This window comes from Panthera uncia, chromosome F1 (genome assembly GCF_023721935.1).
Source record: "Panthera uncia isolate 11264 chromosome F1, Puncia_PCG_1.0, whole genome shotgun sequence".
Lineage (NCBI taxonomy): Eukaryota > Metazoa > Chordata > Mammalia > Carnivora > Felidae > Panthera > Panthera uncia.
The window spans coordinates 30038353-30059066 of NC_064813.1; the positions used below are offsets into that span (position 1 = coordinate 30038353).

Sequence of the window (20714 nt, forward strand, 5' to 3'; positions counted from 1 at the left end):
TTAAAAGCTTTTAAAGATCATAGAACCTTCAACTTGAGTTTGAGGGTTTGCTTTCTATACAGGCAACCATTTAAGGGCAGAAGGAGGTAGAACAAAATGAGCCTTAAAGGTTATGTGCTCAGAAGTCTGCTGAGGATTCCAGGGGAAAGCCCACATCAGCCTGTCTAGGTGAGGAAGCTCTGAGCAGGCCAGGGCCTCCGTGTGTGTGTGTGTTCCAGGCATGGCTAGAGCCCTCCCTGAGGTCTCGAAGAAGATCCCATTGAACGCCATCCCTCTCACCCTCACAAAAATTACTTTTCAACAGGTATTTAAACACCAAGAACTCATGAATGAAAAATCTTGGAAAGCCAACTTGTGACGCAGGAAGGCAGGAGAGGAAGAGGGTCAGGACAGGATAAGGGATTTCATCTTTTCCCTGCTGATGGTGTCAGGACAGAAGCTATGTTCTTGCATCTTTGTAAACAAACAGGATTTCTTTTCATGGTTGTAAAAGTGACACAAGATTATTGTATTTGGGAAATACAGAAAGAAAAGTAAAAAAAGAAAAATAACTCCTATGCCTACTGTCGTGGAAAGTCCACTTAACTAGATGGTGTATTTTCTTCTAGGCTGTTACATATATAATATACCTATATATATTTATATCTGCATCTGTATCTATATCTTCATACATACACATACACACACTAAATTAAAATCATAAATAGTAATAGTAAATGGTTTTATATCCTGAATATTTAATGTGTACTAATTTTGTAATCACTGTGCATGTCAAAATATTCAGATAGGAATTTTTTATTGTCCGGTTAGAATTCTGTTAAAAGAATATGCCATTATGTGCCATTCCTCTATCGACAGATGGGCCATGCACTTTCACATGACCCCTACGTGTTTGTTCATGCATGCTGATAGCTCTCCCATCTCTCATTAAATAAACCACACCTGAGCGGTGCCACCTATGCTGAGGCCTGCCCATTTCCCCAGTCACAATTCATCACTCCTGGGAAGGTAATGGTAGATGTGGGGGGGAGATGGGCTTCGGGAGCTGACAAGCCTGGGCTCCGTGGCTGGGGCAGCACTCACCAGCTGTGTGACCTTGGGGAGCTTCTTTACTAAGTCTCAGTTTCCTTGCCTATAAAATGGGAATAATACTCCCCTCCACAGAGTGTTGATACGATGATTGAGTAGAAACATGTATGTGTTCATTCCCTCCCCTCTGCCCTTTTTCAGTTTTCTGGCTTCTCCCCAGAGCAGTATAAAGTGGTGGTTAAGCGCTTGAGTGAGTTTGGGGCGCCTGGGTGGCTCAGTCGGTTGGCATCCGACTTCGGCACAAGGCATGATCTCATGGTTTGTGAGTTCGAGCCTCGCATTGGGCTCTGCGCTCAGAGTCTGGAGCCTGCTTCGGATTCTGTGTCTCCCTCTCTCTCTGCCCTTCACTCGCTTGTGTGCACTCACTCTCTCTTTCTCTCTCTAAATAATAAACATTAAGAACAAAAAAGAGCTTGAGTGACCTTGAACAAGCAACCTAGCCTTTGTGCCTTAGTTCTTCCATCGGTACCATGGGGATAATAGTACACTCATAGGTTTGTAGGGAAGATCAAGTCAGACAATCAACGTAAGACACTTTGTTCCTGGTACAAGTAGGAGAGCAGTCCTTCTTTAATAGTCTTACAGGACCTCTCACGAAGTCATGTTGCTGTTTTTACCAGGCTCCTTGATAGCTTCACAGCAGATGATAAGTTCCCCGCCGTTGGCTGCCTCCTGGAGTCACTGTCTGGTGAGGCTTCAAGCGACCAGACCTAGGGAAGGGCTCTTCCTTACTGGTGGCCATATCTTGCAAGGGGTCACTGAGACTTTCCCAGCAAGCCCTCCTTGATGGGTACCCGGCCCAGAGGAGCCCTGTGGAGTAAGTGGTCTGAGACAGGGAGATGGTCCTTAACCACTGCTCCACATCCAGCTGTGAGGCAGGAGGAAAGGACGTTAGGCTGTGAAAGAATTGCCTGGGCTCTGACCGAGGCATTTCCCAGAAAAAAGGCCTTAGTGACCTCATTCCCCTATTGGGCCTACTTCCCTTGGCAGGGAGAGTCTTCTTCTGACAGGAGGTGGTAACATCCTTACTTTGGTGCCACCAGGCAGGGTCATAGTGAGAGGGCAGGATTCACTCAGACACCAGGGTGTGGTGGCACCTTTGGAGGGTGTCTGCCCTGCCACCAACCTCCATGCTGTATTCTAGCATTGGCTCTCAAAGCCTTGTCCTTGGACCAGCAGCGTCAGCCTCACCTGGGAATGTATTAGAAACACAGATGCTCAGTCCCACCCCAGACGTCCTCAGTCAGAAACGTGGGGATGGGTTTCCCAGCACTTGGTGCTTTAATAAGCCTGGAGGTGATTCTGGTGCTCTCTCAAGTTGGAGACCCAGTGGCCCATGGGAAACAACGGGGGGAGGAGAAGGGAGTGGAGGGAAGGCTGCATGGCAGTCCTCCTCCCCAGGCCCTCTCTGAGGATGAGCTGGGTTCCTGCCTGACATTCTTGTCTCCATTTCTATTGTCTATTTGAGCTGGTTTCAGCAGATTGATGAGCTAGAGAGTTCTGAGTAATAAAGCAGGGATCCTTCAAAGAAAGCCTGTAAGAGAAGTGAAGCTTTGGGGTGCTCTCTGCTTCAGCAACTCCCCCTTTGGGTATCCTCAGAGTTCAGAAAGCCTGGTGGTGACTACTGTCACCCTCATTCTTCCTTTTTGGGCAGACAGACAGACCATGCCAACATGGTTTGTCACACTGTGTCCCTCAGAATTCAGCCCAAGGAAGAAGTCAGATGTATGCACAAATATTTAGGTACAAAGATGTTCATCTCAGTATTGCTTATATGGGACAACAGGGGGCTGGGGAGGTAACAACCCAAACAAATTAGAGCACAGCCATATAATGGAATACTCTGCAGCCACTGAAAATAGCATTTTCATTGGTCAAGAGGGATATCAATATAATGTTATGTGATAAAAGTTCAATACAGATTAGTATGTACAGAATAAATCCACATATATGCATAGACAAAAATCTAGAAGTAAACACACAAAATGTTAACAGTGGTTACCATTTCTGGGTAATGGTATCACAGAATGTTTTTATTTTTTTCTTTATCCTTTTTAAACAACGTTTATTTATTTTGAGAGAGAGAGAGAGAGAGAGAACATGGAGCCCACCTCGGGGCCTGATCCCACCACCATGAGATCATGACCTGAGCTGAAGTCAAGAGTTGGACGCCCAACTGACTGAGCCACCCAGGTGCCCCTCTTTATACTTTTTAGTACTTTCCAATTTTCCACAATGACTGTGTGTTACTTTTATGAATAGAAGAAATACAATAACATTGAGTAAACTGGGGTTTTACCCTTTTACCCCTCCAAGTCTCAGTTTCTTGTGCCTCTAGAACACCCCTCTAGGACCCTCCATCCAATGAGGAAAGAGTGATTATTGGCAGCTCATCCCTCCAAAATATGTTCCCTTGTAGTCTCCACTTTCACCTTATTGTTTATCAAGAATCAGATGGATCTGGTGGCTGTTTCAACCCTTTGCCATCTTCCAAACACCTTACTTTGAGGACAGCAGTGATTAGCTGAGTTGTCATTACTGGAACAGCCTCAGAGGTAACCATGCCAAGCCCAGACTGCAGACAGGTCTGGCAAGAAACGCAAGAAGCAAAGCCAGAGTGGGCCATCAACGCACAGGGGAGACGGGAGTGGGGTCCAGTTGTGCCACTGGGACTAGTTGGAGCTGGCCATAAGCTCTGCCTGGTGCCCCGAGGACAGAGCAAGCTCTGCGTTGCTTCAAAGTCAGTGGGCCCAGCTGTGGGCAAATTCAGGCAGCCAGAAAATAACATAGCAATCCAGCACAGTGCCTGGCAAATAGGGGAAACTCAGTAAATATTTGTTGAGTGGAGTAATAAATGAAGCTTCCTCACAGGCTCTGGCAACCAAGACCCTCCGTGAGAGGATGCCATCAGGGCCAGGGGTCTGGGCAAAGAGAAGCTTGCAGACAAGGGGACTGGGGAGAGAGAGCTTAGCTGTGCATCAAGAAATGGGTGAGGAACAGCGATAAAAGCAGAGGCCTTCAAATCCAACCCAGCTTTGGATCCCGCCTCTCCCACTCAACAGCCTGGTAATCTAGGGCAGTTTACCTAACTTCCCCAGGCTTATTTCCTCCTGGGCTACCTGGGGATAACTCTCTCCACCTTGTGGGGTTTTCTGCTGCTTCCATGAAATAATGCAGGGCTTGCGAAGGACAGTTACAGATCTGCTCCAGTGGCTCAGCGGCAGCCTGAGAGCGGATGAAGGCAGGAGCCGTACTGTGGTCTGGGCCAACACCCTACCCAAGCAAGATCAGACATGCTGCCACTCGCCTAGAAACCTAGGCAGGTCTCTGGCATCGGGCATCAGCCCTTGTTGGCAACTGGGACCTCCACCCCTGCACTGTCTGGGTCAGGGGCCGGCCTGGGGGTGGATTGAACAACTGAGCTGGGGAAGCAGAGAGGCTGGGAAGTGAGGAGGGGGCTGGCTTCGGAGACCAAAAGGGTAGGAAGCAAAGGTAAGGTGAGGGCTTGGGTACCCAACAGGATCCTCAGACAGAAGATACATAAGTTTGGCTTTCTCTTCCTCAAGGGTGGGTTTAATTTTTTTGTTTTTTCAACGTTTATTTATTTTTGGGACAGAGAGAGACAGAGCATGAACGGGGGAGGGACAGAGAGAGAGGGAGACACAGAATCGGAAACAGGCTCCAGGCTCCGAGCCATCAGCCCAGAGCCTGACGCGGGGCTCGAACTCACGGACCGTGAGATCGTGACCTGGCTGAAGTCGGACGCTTAACCGACTGCGCCACCCAGGCGCCCCGAGGGTGGGTTTAGAACCTCGTTTACGTGAGGTGACCTGTCTCCACGAGGAGTTCTTACAGCTCTGGTGGGTTGTGCCCCAAGGTCACCCAGAACTGCCATGCACACACTGTTTTCAAAATGACTCCCTAAAGCCATAGCAATAACCAGAGGCCTCCAAAGCCAAGTCATCTTCAGAGATAAGAGGCGCTTACCCTACACATGCATTCCCTTTTCTCACACCCACTGGTTCTTCTTTTGGGAGCTTTCTTGCTGCCAAGTCCTGCCCTCATACTTTGGGGTTTATCCTCACTTGGAAAATACATCATGTTCATTGTTGCCTGGCTAATCCACCAGCCTTGTCATTCCCCCCTGCATCTTGGGCCAGATTTGCCAGCACACTTCCCACTCTGTCAGGGCTGCCTTCTGACATATCCCCCCTTGTCTTATGTCAGGCTGTGCCAGACCATGAGCTTCCCTGGCGTGAGGGCCCTACGTCATTCGTCTCTCCGCCCTTTGCGGATCTGAGCACCATGTCTACATAGCAGGTGCCCAGCACTGGCTGGGTGTAATAAAGGGGGGTTGTAGCGGACACTATGGATTGCCCACCCAGAGGGTTTTATGACTTCTTCTCCTGGCCTTCTCTTTTGGGGGGAGATTGGAAACTTAATGCAGTTGAACCTTCAACAATACAGGCTTGAACTGCATGAGTCCACCGGTGCATGGATTTTTACAATACGGTACCTTAAGAGTTTTTTCTCTTATGATTTTCTTCATAACATTTTCTTTTCTCTAGCTTGCTTTATTAATAGAGTATGTAATAATATAACCTATACGATGCATATTGATTGGGGTGCCTGGGTGGCTCAGTCGGTTAAGTGTCTGACTCTTGATTTCGGCTCAGCTCGTGATCTCTCGGTTTCATGAGTTCAAGCCCCATATCGGACTCTGCACTGCCAGATTCTCTCTCTCCCTGTCTCTCTGCCCCTCCTGCACTCACACTATCTCTGTCTCTGTCAAAATAAATAAATAAACTTAAAAAAATGCATATTGATTTACTGTTTATGTTAATGATAAGCCTTCTAGTCAACAGTAGAGGTGAGGTTTTTAGGGTATCACAGTTATACATGGATTTTCCACTGCACAGGGACTTTGTGCCCCTGATCCCCACATTGTTCAAAGGTCAACTGTACTCAGTTTTCCCAGCTACTCTCACAGATGGAAGTGGCCTTGCGAAACAGTGCTTGCCGATGAAGTATAAGTGCAAGTCTTCGAGGAAAGCTTTCTTTCCAGAATAAGGCAGACCTCTCTAAGAGGAGCCTTTGACCATTTTGCCAATTCCCTTTCCTTCTTACCTGGAATGCAGACATGATGACTGGAACTGCAATAGCCATCTTGCAACCATGAGGCAATAAGCAACAGTCAGAAGGGCCAAGTTTAAAAAAAAAACAAAACAAGAAAGAAAGACTGTAACTTGGTTCTTCTTTTTAAATTTTTTTAAGGTTTATTTATTTTTGAGAGAGAGAGAGAGAGAGACAGTGCAAGTAAGGGAAGGGCAGAGAGAGAGGGAGACACAGAATCCAAAGCCAGCTCCAGGCTCTGAGCTGTCAGCACAGAGCCTGACATGGGGCTGGAACTCAGGAACCATGAGATCATGACCTGAGCTGAAGTCGGACGCTTAACCGACTGAGCCACCCATGTGCCCCTATAACTTGGTTCTGGATGGCATCATTGATGACCATTATTGCTGGGTTGGCCAACCTCTTGGTTTGCTCAGGACTGAGGGATTTTCTGAGTTATAGGATTTTGATATAAAACAGGAACAGTCATGGGCAAACCTGAACCCTCACCTAGGGTTGGTCACCCCATCCTAGCCCTACACTGCTTATTTCCAGAAACAACTTACTATGTAATAAAAAATAATCAGGCAAAATTGTTATTTCTAAGATTCGATGAACAGACATGGATAGAGTTGTAGGTCATTGGTTCTAGCTGCCTTCACAGAAGTTATCCTAGTTGAGTCTCATAATGATTCTTCATGGTAGGTTTTGTTATACCCATTCTACAGGTCAACAAACTGAGGCACCAAGAGGGTTAGCCCAACTGGAATATAAGTCCTGTACATTAATGCCATGCCATTCTCCCCTAAAGCTATTGTGGCTCATTTTGTCTTAACTCAGCATGTGATTATTTAATGTTATTCTCGGAATGGGCATTATGCTCTTCAAATGAATAAAGCCACTGTGAGATGCAGCCCTTACCTTTCTTTATATGACTTCTTTCTGGACAAGTCGAAAAATCCTGACTTGTTTCTCCTGACCTGACTCGTTTCTCCATCACTACTGTTAATAAACAGACAAAATTGGTTTGCATAGATGTAATTTTTAAAATTACTGTTAAATGAGTCAAAAGATGCAAAAGGGAAGTGTAGCAAAAAGTCTCCTTTGTACCCCTGCTGCTTTATAGATGAATATTAGGAAAGCTTCCGTCGGTTTTGAACTGGTGATTCTGCATGTGAGTAATAATGAATGATAGCCCCTTAAACTTGTATTCAGCTTCTGAGATTACAAAATGCCCTCAAAAACACAGTCTCATTTTCTCCTCTGAGCTTCCTCCAGATGTTTTCTTCAGACTTTCATGTCCTGGATCTCCCCCTCATCTGCTGAGCCCAAGACTGCTCTCTGGGTCCCTTGTACCTTTTGCAGGCTATGTGCCTGTGACAGAGACTTTGCCCTGGGTGGTGCAGAGCCTCCCAGGGCCTTCTGGGTGTAACTGTCGGCTCTCTTTGTGTTCTTTATGTCACTGACTGTGGGGAGAACAGGCCGTCCTGGAAGGTCTGTTGGTTGGGCTGCTGGCCTGTGCTTACATCTGTATAACACGGGAAACCCTCAGGACTCACTTTCCCTGACAGTTTGCTTATTTATTCACAGTTTGTTCCTCATTAAAAATAATGTTTAGGAAGCATCTATAATAACATAGGAAAGTATATGTTAATTGAGAAAGCATGATATATCAATATCTCTGTATAGCTACGTCTCTCTATAGCGTACAATTTAGACTGAGAGCAAAGCCTTTGTATAGACAAATTCTGGAAATAACGCATTCTTTCATCCCTCACAGCCCAACTGTACCTTTCCTCCAGAGTCCCTCATCTCAGCTGGGATCCGCCTGGCTTCCTGAGCCACATTCCTTAGCATTCTCATCCTGTACCTGCGTCACCAGCACCCCTTGCCCCCTGCCAGGCCAAGCTGCCGCTTGTCCAGCTCACAAACCCATCTGCTATTCTCCATCCCCACAGCCACCCCCCAGTACAGCCTCCTCAGCTCACAGTCAGGTCGCTGTAGCATCCTGAAATCCAGTCTTCTGGGTCCTAAGTCTTGCTCTGCCTTGGTGCACTCTCTCCATTTCAGTCGGGGTCCTCTTTTTTTAAAACAAAAACTAGGGGGCGCCTCGGTGGCTCAGTCGGTTGAGCGGCTGACTTTGGCTCAGGTCACGATCTTGCAGTTCATGGGTTCAAGCTCCACATCAGGCTCTGTGCTGACAGCTCAGAGACTGGAGCCTGGAGCCTGCTTTGGATTCTGGTTCTCTCTTTCTCTCTCTCTCTCTCTCTCTCTCTCTGCCCCTCCCTTGCTGTAGGCGTGCACGCGCGCTCTCTCTTCTCTCTCTGTCTTTTAAAAAAGAAAAAAAAAAAAGAAAAACTAATAATTCTATAACACGCCCTGCTTAAAGGTCTAATTGTGCCCCATTGTCCTCAGGAATGAGTTGAATTCCCTTCCTGGTCTGGCTCCTGCTCACTTCTCCAGCCCTTCTCTTGCCTTTCCAGGCTCTGCCTGTCACCTGCTGGCTGTTGCTAAATTCTGAGCTCGGCCCTCAGTCTCCCTTCCCTCTGGCCACTGCCTGGGGGCTCTGCCTGCTTTGACCCTTCCCTGGATTTAAGCCTACTAATCCTTCAGGTCTTAGCCTCATGGACTTTAAGGAAATAAGGTCAAAACAAAAACATCAACCAGGTTATCTGAATAGTGATAGTGGATTTTCATCATGATGTATATATAAAACTCAGTCAATCTAGCAACCATTCATTCATTGAAGAATCATTAATTCAGACTTATTAGACATCATACATGCAATGGCCCAGGGTCCCACTGGTTCTGGGTGTCAGCCCGTATGGTCCCATAGCAGGATTCTTCTTGCAGATTCACTCATTCGATCTGCATTTCCATCTTTCATTTGTATTTGTTCAATAAATGGCCATGCAAAAATTAATCAGAGAAGGGAATCCTTGTTCTCAAGCATCACAGACTTACAAACACATTATCATGCCACATGGTCAGGGCCATGAAAAGGAAGGCAAAGCATTGCAAGGGGGTTGGAGGTGGTCTCATAACAGAAGGGAGGTTGAACTGACCAGTGTTAACAGGTAGATGGGGCATAAGAGACAGGAACAAGAAAGCAAGGGAGAAAGGGTCTTTTCAGAAGAGGAAATGGCAGGTACAAAGGCTCAGAGATTAAAACCTGGCTCTCCCATGACTCAGGTGACGTGTGCACAGTGGCCAGAGTGCTAGGAGCCATGCATCCCCCACACCCCATCTGCTGTTGGTACTTTATCCTCAACCAGAATGGAAAACCTTCCTCCTCTTCCCCTTCCAAGTCCTACCTATTCTTGAGACCCACTCAAGCCCTACTTCCCTCATGAAGCCTTCTCAGACTATGTATCAGACAGATGCACCCTTAATTCCATTCTGGTTTGTACGTTGCCATTCAAAATTTCATTAACAAATCTCACCTTCCTACCGAATTGTAAACTCCTCAAAGACAGAGACTGTTATACACATTTATCCTCAGTTTTGTGGGCATCCAGGCAAGAAACCTGGTGCTGCTCTGTGAATACTTGTTGAAGTAACACTAGCCAGGCTGAAATCTCTAAAGGCAGAGTCCCAGGCAGCACCCACGCACCAAACCTCAAGCAATGACTGATGAGTTTCTTAATCCATGCCTTCTGTCCCCATATAACACCTGCTAAGAAACCGGATCGTGGGTCTGTGATGGGTGTTGATTAGGTATCATTAGCCTGATTTTATGATTCTTGGAGAAGAGGTAAGTAATAATATTACAAGGAATTTAAAGGGATCCCCATTAGAAGTGCCTAGCTCTAATCAACCTTTGAATTTACTGTTAATGAACTTCTCACCCATGGAAAGTAAAAAAAAATGTTGCCATCTGTGTAAAGCCCTGAACTTGTGGGCAGAAGAACCAGGTCTTTGGTCCGTCTGTACCATGTATCAGCCCTGTGACTTTGGACAAGTAATCTATGCCCCTTTAAGCCTCGGTGTCCTCAGTCTTTAAAATGGGAATTATAATACCTCCAAGGGTTATAACTCCACTCACAGGGCTATTGTAAGGATTACGTGTGGTAACAATGTGAGCATGGTTAGTAATATGTGAAATGTCATTTAAAAACCAGACAGCACAGTAATTTTTATTATAAACTAAAGTCCTCTTCTGTCTGTTTTATTCCCAGTGTTCCAAAACCCAGACACGAGCTCTCCACAGGGGAGTAGATGCACTGTAGTTATTTTAAGGAGAAAGAGTGTCCATCATCTCGTGCCTGGGAGACCTGTTGCCATCTTCTCAGCGGCTGTAGCTGTTGGAATAGTCGTGTCTGCAGTCCCCAGGGCAGTGTGGTGCACATGAGGTAAGGTGCCCTGGCATGCTCAGTACCCCAGTGGAATAGCACCTGCTCAGAAAGTTGCCCAGGCTCAGCTTTTCCCAGGGAGAATTCTGTGTTACAGACTGTCCCCTTCAGAAAGAGTGTTCTGCTTGGATTTGTCAGGGAAGGTGGTTAAGCAATGCAAACAGCAAAAGTGGGTCCCAAATGAAAGATCCTAAAAAAGAAGGAGAAGAGGACACTCCGGAAGGAAAGACAGTTGTGTCTATACAGCGGGCACCAAACTAACCTGCCATCAGAAGCCTGGACTCAAAGCCTGTCTCTGATACAAACTGGCTGTGTGGCTTTAGGAAATTCACCCACCCTCTCTGATCCTTTAAAATTATGCTTTGTAAAATAAGCATAACAATGCCAATCTTCTGGTGTTAAAGATTAAATTTGTATGAACTTTACAAAATGGAAAATGCCATGTGATTATGAGCTGATTATAAATTTATCTGCCTAAAGTAATCATTCAGAACAACCCAAATGAACTGTGTGCCTACGGGCCTCCACCACGTTGTCCATCAAGGAGCCTTAAATGCAATTCTAAGAACCACCCCGAGCTCTGAAAAGGCATCTCCCCTGCAGATGACGGGTGTGCCATGAAAAAGCCAGTTGGTTTCCACAGGTAACTAAAGGTCACCCTCAAGGGGTTGGCTGTTGTCTCCTAGGCACATTCCCCTCCCTGGGGCAGGTGGCGAACATGGCTGCATCCCTCCATGCCTTCCTGAACTCCAGGCCTTATGATTCCCTAGGCCTTTCCTTTGGCCCCATGGTTTTAATTTTCCCAATCAACCTGTTAGGTTAGCAGAGCAGATAAATCCTCTCCGTGCATCCACACCTCTTATGGATGGACTTGCCTGGGGCCACAGAGCTCAAAATGAGCACCAGGTCTCTGGCCACTGCAGCCTGGAACCCCAGTTTGGAGGGCTCGCCAGGATTTGAGCCCAGGTTTCTAAAATCTTTGCCCACAGACAAGGACATGAGCCCGAGCTTGACCAAAGCCCCCTGGGCCACAGCCTTGGAGGTAAACAGCCCCCCATGGACACGGAATTCCCCGGCAACCCTGGCTAGACTCGAACATCTACTTCCACCCATGGCTTTTTATTTTCTTGCATTTGTTTCCAAGGGGACCAGTAGGCACTTGCTCTCCCCACTTTGGTCCTCGCTCCCTGTGTGTAATTAGGGTGCACCCTGTTGGCCCCGCACTGTGATGAATGGGCTTCTTCAGGCAAGGTGGCAGTGACTGGAGCCCTGCCAGCCCCGAGGCCACTCCTGTGCTGCACGGTGCGCTCAGATGCGATTAGCCCTGTGTCACAATGCTTGGCAACCGTTCCAGGAGGCAGTGAGGCCTTTGTTCATGCCATTGTCCTGTCAACTGGCTATAACTTCATTTGGCTGCCAGCTTGCTTGGGCTTTTGCATCATCCTGGCCTGCTCTGTCCTCCCTCAGCTAATGGTTAGTCCATAATTCCAGATTTTTCGGGGAATATCTAGGTTGTGCGTGTGAAGCCCCCGCGTCTTCCCCCAAAGCAGTTTTGGAATTAAAATCATAAACAATGAGCATATTCTTCATGGTTTAGGAGGTAGGCTCCCTGGGACTTCCCCCGTTTCCTGCTGCTGCAGAAGGGGAGGAATCACATGTCGTAGACGGGTGTCAGCACTCAGGCACTCTGAGCTGTATAGCTGGGGGCAGGGGTGGGGGGGAGGGTGCATTCAGACATTCATTGCTTCTGCACATTTTACTTGAGCACATACTATGTGCCAGGCACTGTTCTAGATCCTGGGAATAAAGCAATGAACAATAAAGACAAAACGCCCTGCTTTATGCGGCCAACATTCTGAGGTGGGGAAGGGAGTGAGGAGAAGAGACAGGCAAATAAACTGAAAAACAGGCTAAAAGGAGCTAGGAAGAAAAATAAAACAGGGAAGGAAAACCTGGCCATAGGGGATGCTCATTCGAGTGCCCCCCCTTGTGCCCAGCACAGAACACATCCCTGACTCTGATCTGGCCAGCTCCTCAGGGCTGCGTCTGATTCCCACACCCCCAGCAGCTGTCAGTTAGAGCTGCTGGGATGGAAGGACCCCCTAGAATCACCCACCAACCCCGCCACCAGGGGTACCCCCCATGAGCCAGGCTCCACCCACAGCCACCCTCTCCACCCAACCCTAAAACACCCTCTTCTCCCAGGTGTTCTCCTCCTCCCTCCCCAAAATACTGGCTATGCAGACATTCAGACCCATATAGTGCAGTGGGCAGACCAGCCAGCCAACAGACCACGACAGTGCAGAGAGGATGACCTGGCGGGGCCTGCTTACAGGCTGTGGAAACCCTGGGTGGGGGTGGGGCAGAGGTTTTTGTAGGGGCTGTCCCATGCACTGTAGGATGATGAGCGGCATCCCAGGCCTCCACCCACAAGATGCCAGTCGCGCCCCCACCTTGAATTAAGACAGCTGAAACCATCGGCACACATTGCCATATGTCCCCTTTTGCAAAGGGCCCTTCGGTTGAGAGCCACTGGTTTAACTCAACATCGTGCAACGTATTTGACAAAGAAGCACCTTTTGTTTGGGTTGGAGGGATGTCTATCAATACTGTACGTACCCTGTGCTATTCCAAACACTCTGAGTAGTGCTGCTTCTGGATAAAGCCACATTCCCACAGGATTCAGGGCCTTGGGATCTGGGCCCTGGCTGGCACTCTAGCCATGGGTCCGGCCATTATCAGTCTCTACTTTTTGCTTCGGTAAAGTCCAACCATTTGTCATTGCCTGTATACCCTCTGCATTTTATGTCCTGGGCCTTTGCCCGGCTGCTTCTGCTGCCCATGATACCCTTCCCCCCTTTGCCTCACCTGGTTCACTGATTCATCCTGCAAGATTCCATTTGGGCATCATCTCCTGCAGGAAGCCATTCCTGAAGCCAGGACAGGGCTGAGTGGCCACTTCTCCCCTGAGCTCCCATAGCACCTGGCCTTGGTCCTTCCTACCTCTGAGGTCTGAGACAGGCCCCACAGCCCTATAGCCCCCCCCCCCGCCACTCCCCGTCCCGTAGTACGGGTGGTTGGGGTCCCACAGCACAGGTAGTATGGATCCATTTCTCCCACCTGACCTGCAAAGCAGAGACTCTGTCTTTTCATCTCCAGAACCTGACAAGCTATCTGGCACAGAGTAGGGGCTCAGTAAAGGTCAAAGTGAACTGACAAGTGAATAGAACACAAAGATGAGTGTGGTAAAGGGAGTGAGGACCAGAGAACACAGGCTGGAGGAGGGAAAGAACCAAGGGGAATATTCTTTCTACAACCCAGGAAGGGGTGGTAAGGCTGCCTGCCTCTCATTTCTTTCCCCTCTGGGCTAAAGACTTCAATTGCCTTAACCTTTAATCTCACATCCGCCTCATTTTCCAACCCTCTGATGGATCATCTTTGTCATTCACATCCGTCCATGCCTTCTTCACATTTTCCAGAGGCTGCTTTTGAGTTTAATGTGATATGTTCAGAGCAGCAGGAGCCCAGAGCCTGGTTCCCTGGAGCGGGGAGAGTGGCTTCCACTTAATTAGCTTGAGACTCCATAATTCCCTGAGCCTCACCGGCTCCCTGGCCTGGTGGCTGTTAGAGGAGCAAATTATTTTCACAGAGAAGAGAGTGGAGAGAATTGAATTAGTGATTATGCTAATTGTTTCCTTTTCTGTGTCAGGGACTGCTCCACAGGGAAGCCCACTTCTGGGGCTGGAGGGCGGGCAGGGAGGAGGTGAGGAATTTGGAGAAGCCCTGGGCTCTGAGCTGCGGATGTGGAAAGTCCTCGCTTGAGGAGACGCCTGAGGGATGTGGCTTCTCCGCAGACTTAGGCTCTTCCGCTATGATGAGGGTGGGTGGGGAAAGGACTACTCAAAAGGACTACTCAAGTTCTGGGCTCTCTCATCCACAGCATGTCCTGTGGGGTAGACACATCTCCATTGTATAGATGGTGAGGTGTGAGGGAACAAGCCACCAATGGAGAGACAGGCCCAAGGTCACCTGCCTAGCTGGGCGGGGGGGACACAGTGAGCAGGGATCCAACTTGATCTAGGAACTGCCAGTCCAGATGATTTCCCTTGCCTCCCGGCCCCTACCTGTGGAGGGCTCTGCATGTCAGTGACGGCAGGGGAGGCAGCGCTGAGGGCAGACGCCCTGGAGCAGCCCTGATACCGTGCGACACAGGCCCAGGACACAGTTGGCCAGCCTGTTGCTCTGTGTGGTTGGCGGCCAGCCCTCAACCCACTTGAACCAGTGCCATTGGAGTCTGTGGTTCCTTCCGTCCAGCCTGCCTGTGCCGCCCCGCCTCGGCTCTCCACACCACAGCTGTCTGGGGAGCCATCTGGATCCCTCACCCTTCAACAACCCAGCAAATTCCTGCCACACTGGTTCTGTTTATCACTGGGGCTGGCAGTGATTTTTGTCAGCCAGCCATTCACCCGTCAGCCAGTCAACAAATGCCTGCTGAGGGCTAGGCACGGTGCTGGGCGATGGAGGTGCAGAGCAGAGCGAGGCGGAGCCCCCCGCTCTCAGAGAGAGGGCCCCCCCCCCTCGGGGAGGTGGGGTGGGACAAGGTTCGTCAGGGGAGAGGCAGAGGACCCTGTGGGCCCCCGGGGCCTGCCTTTCTGTTTAATGCAGTCTGTCTCCATTGCAGACTCACAGAAGTAGCTTTGAGGTAGTAGCTTTGAGGAGCACGCTGCCCGGGCTGAAGCCCCCTCTGTCCCCCGCCCATGTATGGAAGCAGCGGAGATGCCCCTCACTGATCCCCCTTCTCCCCCCAGCACACAGAAACTCGAGGATGCTTAGTGAGAGGCCTGAAGGGACTCAGGACCTGGCCCTTCTGCCCATGGTCGTGGGTGGTGGTCCTTCACCCTGGATGTGGTTTCCAAAACTGAGTGCCGTGGCCCAACTTCGTGCCACCCTGATGGGAGGCAGCAGGTGGAGAGATTAACAGCACAGGTGGACACCCAGGTGCAGGTTGGGGCAAGTGACCTGACCACTCTGTGCCTCATTTTCCCCTCTACGGTAGGAGCTGCACTAGGCCCGCTTCACTGGAGTGTTTGTGAATTAACGGACACATACAGCTGACAGCATGGAGGGCACATAGCAAGGGCTCAGTAAATGACAGCCCTGTTGCCTCATCGCACCCTCCGAAGGACGTCCTCTTTCTGCCTTCTTGTTCACACCTCCTTGGCAACTGTCCAGAGTCCAGAGAGTAAACTGCCTGGGAAGAATGCAGGAACAAAAATACTCGGCTGTGTTGGGAACTTCCCATGTGCAGCTGGTCGTTGATCGCAGGCTTCCCCTGGGAGCTGCTCTGTTGGAAGAGTGAACTCAAATCCTGGCTCTTTCACGCCCCTAGTGGTGGTCTCGGGGAAGCCACCCAAACTCACCCGGCCTCAGTTTCTACCCCTGTCAATGTGGATAATACCACCTCCCTCAAATCCTAGTAGAGTATTAAGTAATATAATGTAGGAGTGGCCACCTGTCTTCACTCACGATAGAGCAGGAGAGGGTGGAGTGCCGAAGGAGGGGACAGCCCGAAGCCCAGTGGGGTAGTCATGAGCCAGAGGGAGGCACGTGACACTTGACTGGAGTCCGTAATGCCAACAGCTGCACTTGAGAACACTCACTGCATGCTGGTGCCACGCTGAAAGTTCTGTACCTTACATACCTAACTGCGTCTTTACAGAAGCCTCACGAATTATGTCTCGTGCCCATATCGCAGATGAGCAAAGGGGAGGCTGGGCAGATTGAGGAACCCGTCGAAGGTGGCCCGGCTCAGATAGAAGTGGCAGAGCCAGGATTCAAACCCGAGCTCTCGACCATCACGGCCCCTCCCCAGTGCTGCCTGCTGGGGGTGAGGAGCAGAGTCTGTCCCACGGGGCCTGAGGGGCTGAGTCACTACGTCCCTCACCTGTAAAATGGACATAATCATTCCAGCTGTGCAGGGAATGTGCGACATGGGCTTGGTGGTCCTCGCCCCTCTCCAGCCCTCGGCGGGAAACACTTTATAAACAGAATATGACTTACCCGCCCTGCTGCCTGGAGCCGGATCTCTTGCCATGCCAAATTGTTGGAATGGTTCAGTGACAAGTGTGTTATTAGGAAGAAATTTATGTGCCTTCTTCAGAGTGAGTCACCGAATCCCTGTGGTGAGAGGCATGGGGAAGGGGCCCTCTGTTAGCTAACTGGGGGACCCTGGCCCCAGCTGTCCCGGGCCTGGCTACCTCCCCAGGCCCTCACTAGAGGGTCAGCACTGACCAGTGATGGGGGGTGGGGGGGGTAAAGGGAGGGGTGGAGGGACAGCCCTCCATTTAGGGAAAGGTGGGGCCTGTGCTGAGTTTACAGAGACCTCACAGGGGGCGTGACAGACTCCAGAAATCTCTGCTTGCCACCGAATTTCCCAGGATGTTTTTGAGTCAGGCTCCAGGCCGCTCTCTGACCCCTCTCCAAGGGTGTTGCACAACCCTCCCCAGGAATAGGTCCGCGGCAAATATGTCAAGAGTTTGGGTGAACCCTCTTCTCTCTGAGACCTTTGAATCCCAGAGGAGGAAGATGGTCTAGAATTAAACTTCAGAGAGAGGAAGAATTAGCTGAGGCGCTGCAGTTCTGCTGGGATTTTTTTTCCCCCTTAGAAACTATACAACACCATGTGCAGAGAAGCTCTAGCCTTAGAAGTTGACTCTAGCGGGCAGCAACGTGGAACAAGAAAGCATCTGTCAGGGAATAGCAGGTGACCTCCTTGAGCAGAAGTCACTGCAAGTGGCTACACAAGGCTGCCCCTTCTCTGCCTGCTCCTGGGTGTGGTGTGAGGGGTTTTCTTGATGCACTGGAACCCAGAGGGTGGCCTGGAGCATTCACGTGGGCCTCAGGACACGTGGACCACCTGCCGACACTGGCAGTGTCCGTAACGCAGACGAGGTGCAAACCAGCTCACTTCGCTGGTGGCTGCTTACCTGGTCACCCACATTTCGCAAACAGCTGAAGGGCAGCCAGGAGGCAGGACCAGACCACCGGGCAGCACCAATGGGGTCCACAGTGTCATTCACAGCGAAGCTCACCCCGTCTCCAACAGAGGAGCCCGGCTGGCTTTTTCAGGTCCTGCTGCCTCTTGATTTCACCATAATCCTAACATGATAAATAATTTTATTTCTCAAACCAGACCACATTAGAAGGAGGGAAAGCCTCTAGAGCTAAGATGTTCGGTATGTGGGGGTTAGTGACTTCCCTGAGAATCCAAGCAAAACTGTGGACTTGCGCTCCAGAATAATGCATACACACCCAGTGTGTTCCATGCAATATCAGGGGGTTCTTGGCCCTTTGGGGCTCACCCATAGAACCCAGGTTAAGATTTATAGCTGTGGAAATAGGCACACCTGTGAGCTGGCTGCCCAAACCCTCGACAGCAGACACAGCGGCTTTTAGCCCTTCCCCACCTTATGGAGCCAACTCCCCCATACCTGACAGGTGATGGCATTCATCACAATGGCCCTATCAGAGCCCGGCTATGCTCGGTGCCCCCACCTAAGAAAGTAGAGACACACTGGGGCACCTGGGTGGCTCAGTCGGTTGGGCGGCCGACTTCGGCTTAGGTTGTGATCTCACGGTCCTTGAGTTCAAGCCCCGCGTCGGGCTCTGTGCTGACAGCTCGGAGCCTGGAGCCCATTTCAGATTCTGTGTCTCCCTCTCTCTCTGCCCCTTCCCCCGTTTGCACTCTGTCTCTCTCTGCCTTTCAAAAATGAATAAATGTTAAAAATTTTTTTAAAAAGAAAGTAGAGACACGCACGAAACACTAATGAACATGTGCGACGTGTCAGGCATTCTTCTCGATACGTCATCTGTTTGAATTTTTTGGACCCTCGCGACAGCCCTGTAAGATTATTTCTGTAAGGAGCTCAGACTTAGATTAGTCTTATTCCTCAGCTTCCATTTTCAGTGGTTAAGTTAATTGGAGATGTGATGTTTTCCCGGAAAAATCACTTACTATTGAACACTTGCTTTGTGTCACACATTGTGCTAAGTATGGATTTTACACGTCTTCATTTATTATACACAAAACCACATTTTATAGATAAAGAAACGAAGGCCTTTAGCCTTTTGGAACATTGCCCTGAGATCACCCCTCAAGGAAGCTAGTCTAGCCTATTAGAAGGTGAGGGACCAGTGGAGGAGAACTGAGGCACCCCAGCCGAAAGCCAGCACCAACCACCAGACATAGAACAAGGCCAACTTGTCTTTTCCAACCCAACAAACTCGCTAAATGCAGTTTCACAAGTGAGCCCAGGTGAAACCAGCAGATGAACCACCCAATCAATCCACAGAATCATGAAAAACAGTATAACTATTGTCATTAAAAAAATTTTGTTTAATGTTTATTTTTTTGAGAGACAGGGAGGGAGAGAGAGAGAGACAGAGTGTGAGCAGGGGAGGGGCAGAGAGAGAAGGAGACACAGAACTCCAAAGCAGGCTCTAGGCTCTGAGCTGTCAGTGCAGAGTCCTATGCGGGGCTGGAACTCAGGAACCATGAGATCACGACCTGAGCCAAAGTCAGACACTTAACTGACTGAGCCACCCGGGCGCCTCAGCTGTTGTCATTTTTTTTTTTTTTATGTGCATTTCTTTATTTTGAGAGAAAGAGACTGGAAGAGGGAGGATCCCAAGCAGGCTCCATGCCGTCAGCACAGAGTCTGATGTAGGGCTCGAACTCATGAACTGTGAGATCATGACTTGAGCTAAAATCAAGAGTCGGACGCTTAACCAACTGAGCCACACAGGTGCCCCAAAACTATTGTCATTTGAATAGTTTTGGGGATGATTTGTTATTTAACAATGGATAACTGATACAGCCTCCTAGATCCCACTTCACTTACCCTTTCCCCCCAAACGACCACTAACAGCGGCCTTACAAAGGCATTGAGCCAGAATGAGAAGATCACCCGGGAGGGAAGACCTGCAAACATTTGCTAGATGGGCAGGTGGGTAGAGGAGTAGTCTCTGATGGAGTAGAGATGAGAAAGTGACAATCCACATGGAGGCAGGAGAAGCACAGGATGACACGTGGGCCAAGGAGCCCCAGAGAACCTCCAAAGTCTGGGTGTTTTTAAAGGCACCGGGTACCACAGAAGACAGGAGCAAGGCGCAGTGCTAGGACGCAGGAAGCCACGGCTGACTCTCTTTTTTCCCCAGGAGAGACCAGAAGTTGTTATCCAGAGAAGCTGAACTGAAGGTGCTCTGGACTCCAGGACACTGGTCCACGCGGAGGGTGACAGGGAGGTAGGAGCTTGGAAACCGGGAGATTAATTAAAAACTATAAATAAATGATGGACCGTCAGATTCCCTGCCTGCTCCCAGAACCCCAGCAGCTAGGTGTCACTTCCCTTCCATGCAGGCAGCTGGAATATTCTTCTCTGGGTAGATGGAGTTTCTTTCTCACCCCCCACCCCCTACTCCTAGGAAAAGACCTTCATAAAATGTTGTATGAGGAGTCTCAGTAAAACAGCCTTTGAGCCATCTGGTCACCCTACTATGAAGTCAGCAGGACTGTAACCCTGTCTTTCTCTTAAATATGAAGGGTCACCAGACATTTGAAATGAAAGAGGTCAAAACGGGGGGGAAAACAGGGGGTGAACTCTGAGGAAATAGCATAGAGTAAGCAGAAGAACCTGACTTTTTTTTTTAAAAGAACTTATAAATTAGTAACCTCAGGGATATGACAGAAATAGAATTCCATGAAAAAGGAACAGAGAAGAAAGAGTTCTTGGAAATTTAAAATATGATAAGAAAGGTTAAAAACTCAGGAGAAGGTGCCCAGCATGATTCACAAAAAAACTATCCACACCGGAGGCCGTCAGTATCAAACTTTCGAACACGGAGGATAAAGTGAATGTCTGGGAAACCCCAGAAAAAGAAAAACACTTAAGAGACAAAGGAATGGGGGGGTGAGAGGGGCATCAGACTTCTCTCCGGAAGCACCAGATACAAAATAATGGAAGGATGCCTTCCAAATTCAGAAGGAAAATGATTTTCAACCCAGAATCTTATGCTCAGCCAAATCAATCAAATGCGAAGGGAAAATTAAAGAATAACCTTTTCAGACATGTAGGACTCAGAAACCATTCTCATCATGAAAGA

General features: G+C 49.2%; 1 long non-coding RNA gene across 2 annotated transcripts in view; it reads left to right on the plus strand.

The window, feature by feature from the left end:
* The window catches only part of LOC125925293 (uncharacterized), a 155189-nt gene that overhangs the window by 133194 nt on the left and 1281 nt on the right, over positions 1-20714 (plus strand). For both annotated transcript variants that reach the window (XR_007458771.1, XR_007458772.1), the window contains 2 exons: positions 10380-10553; positions 19770-19856. This is a non-coding gene — a long non-coding RNA (uncharacterized LOC125925293). The remainder of the gene's footprint in view (positions 1-10379; positions 10554-19769; positions 19857-20714) is intronic.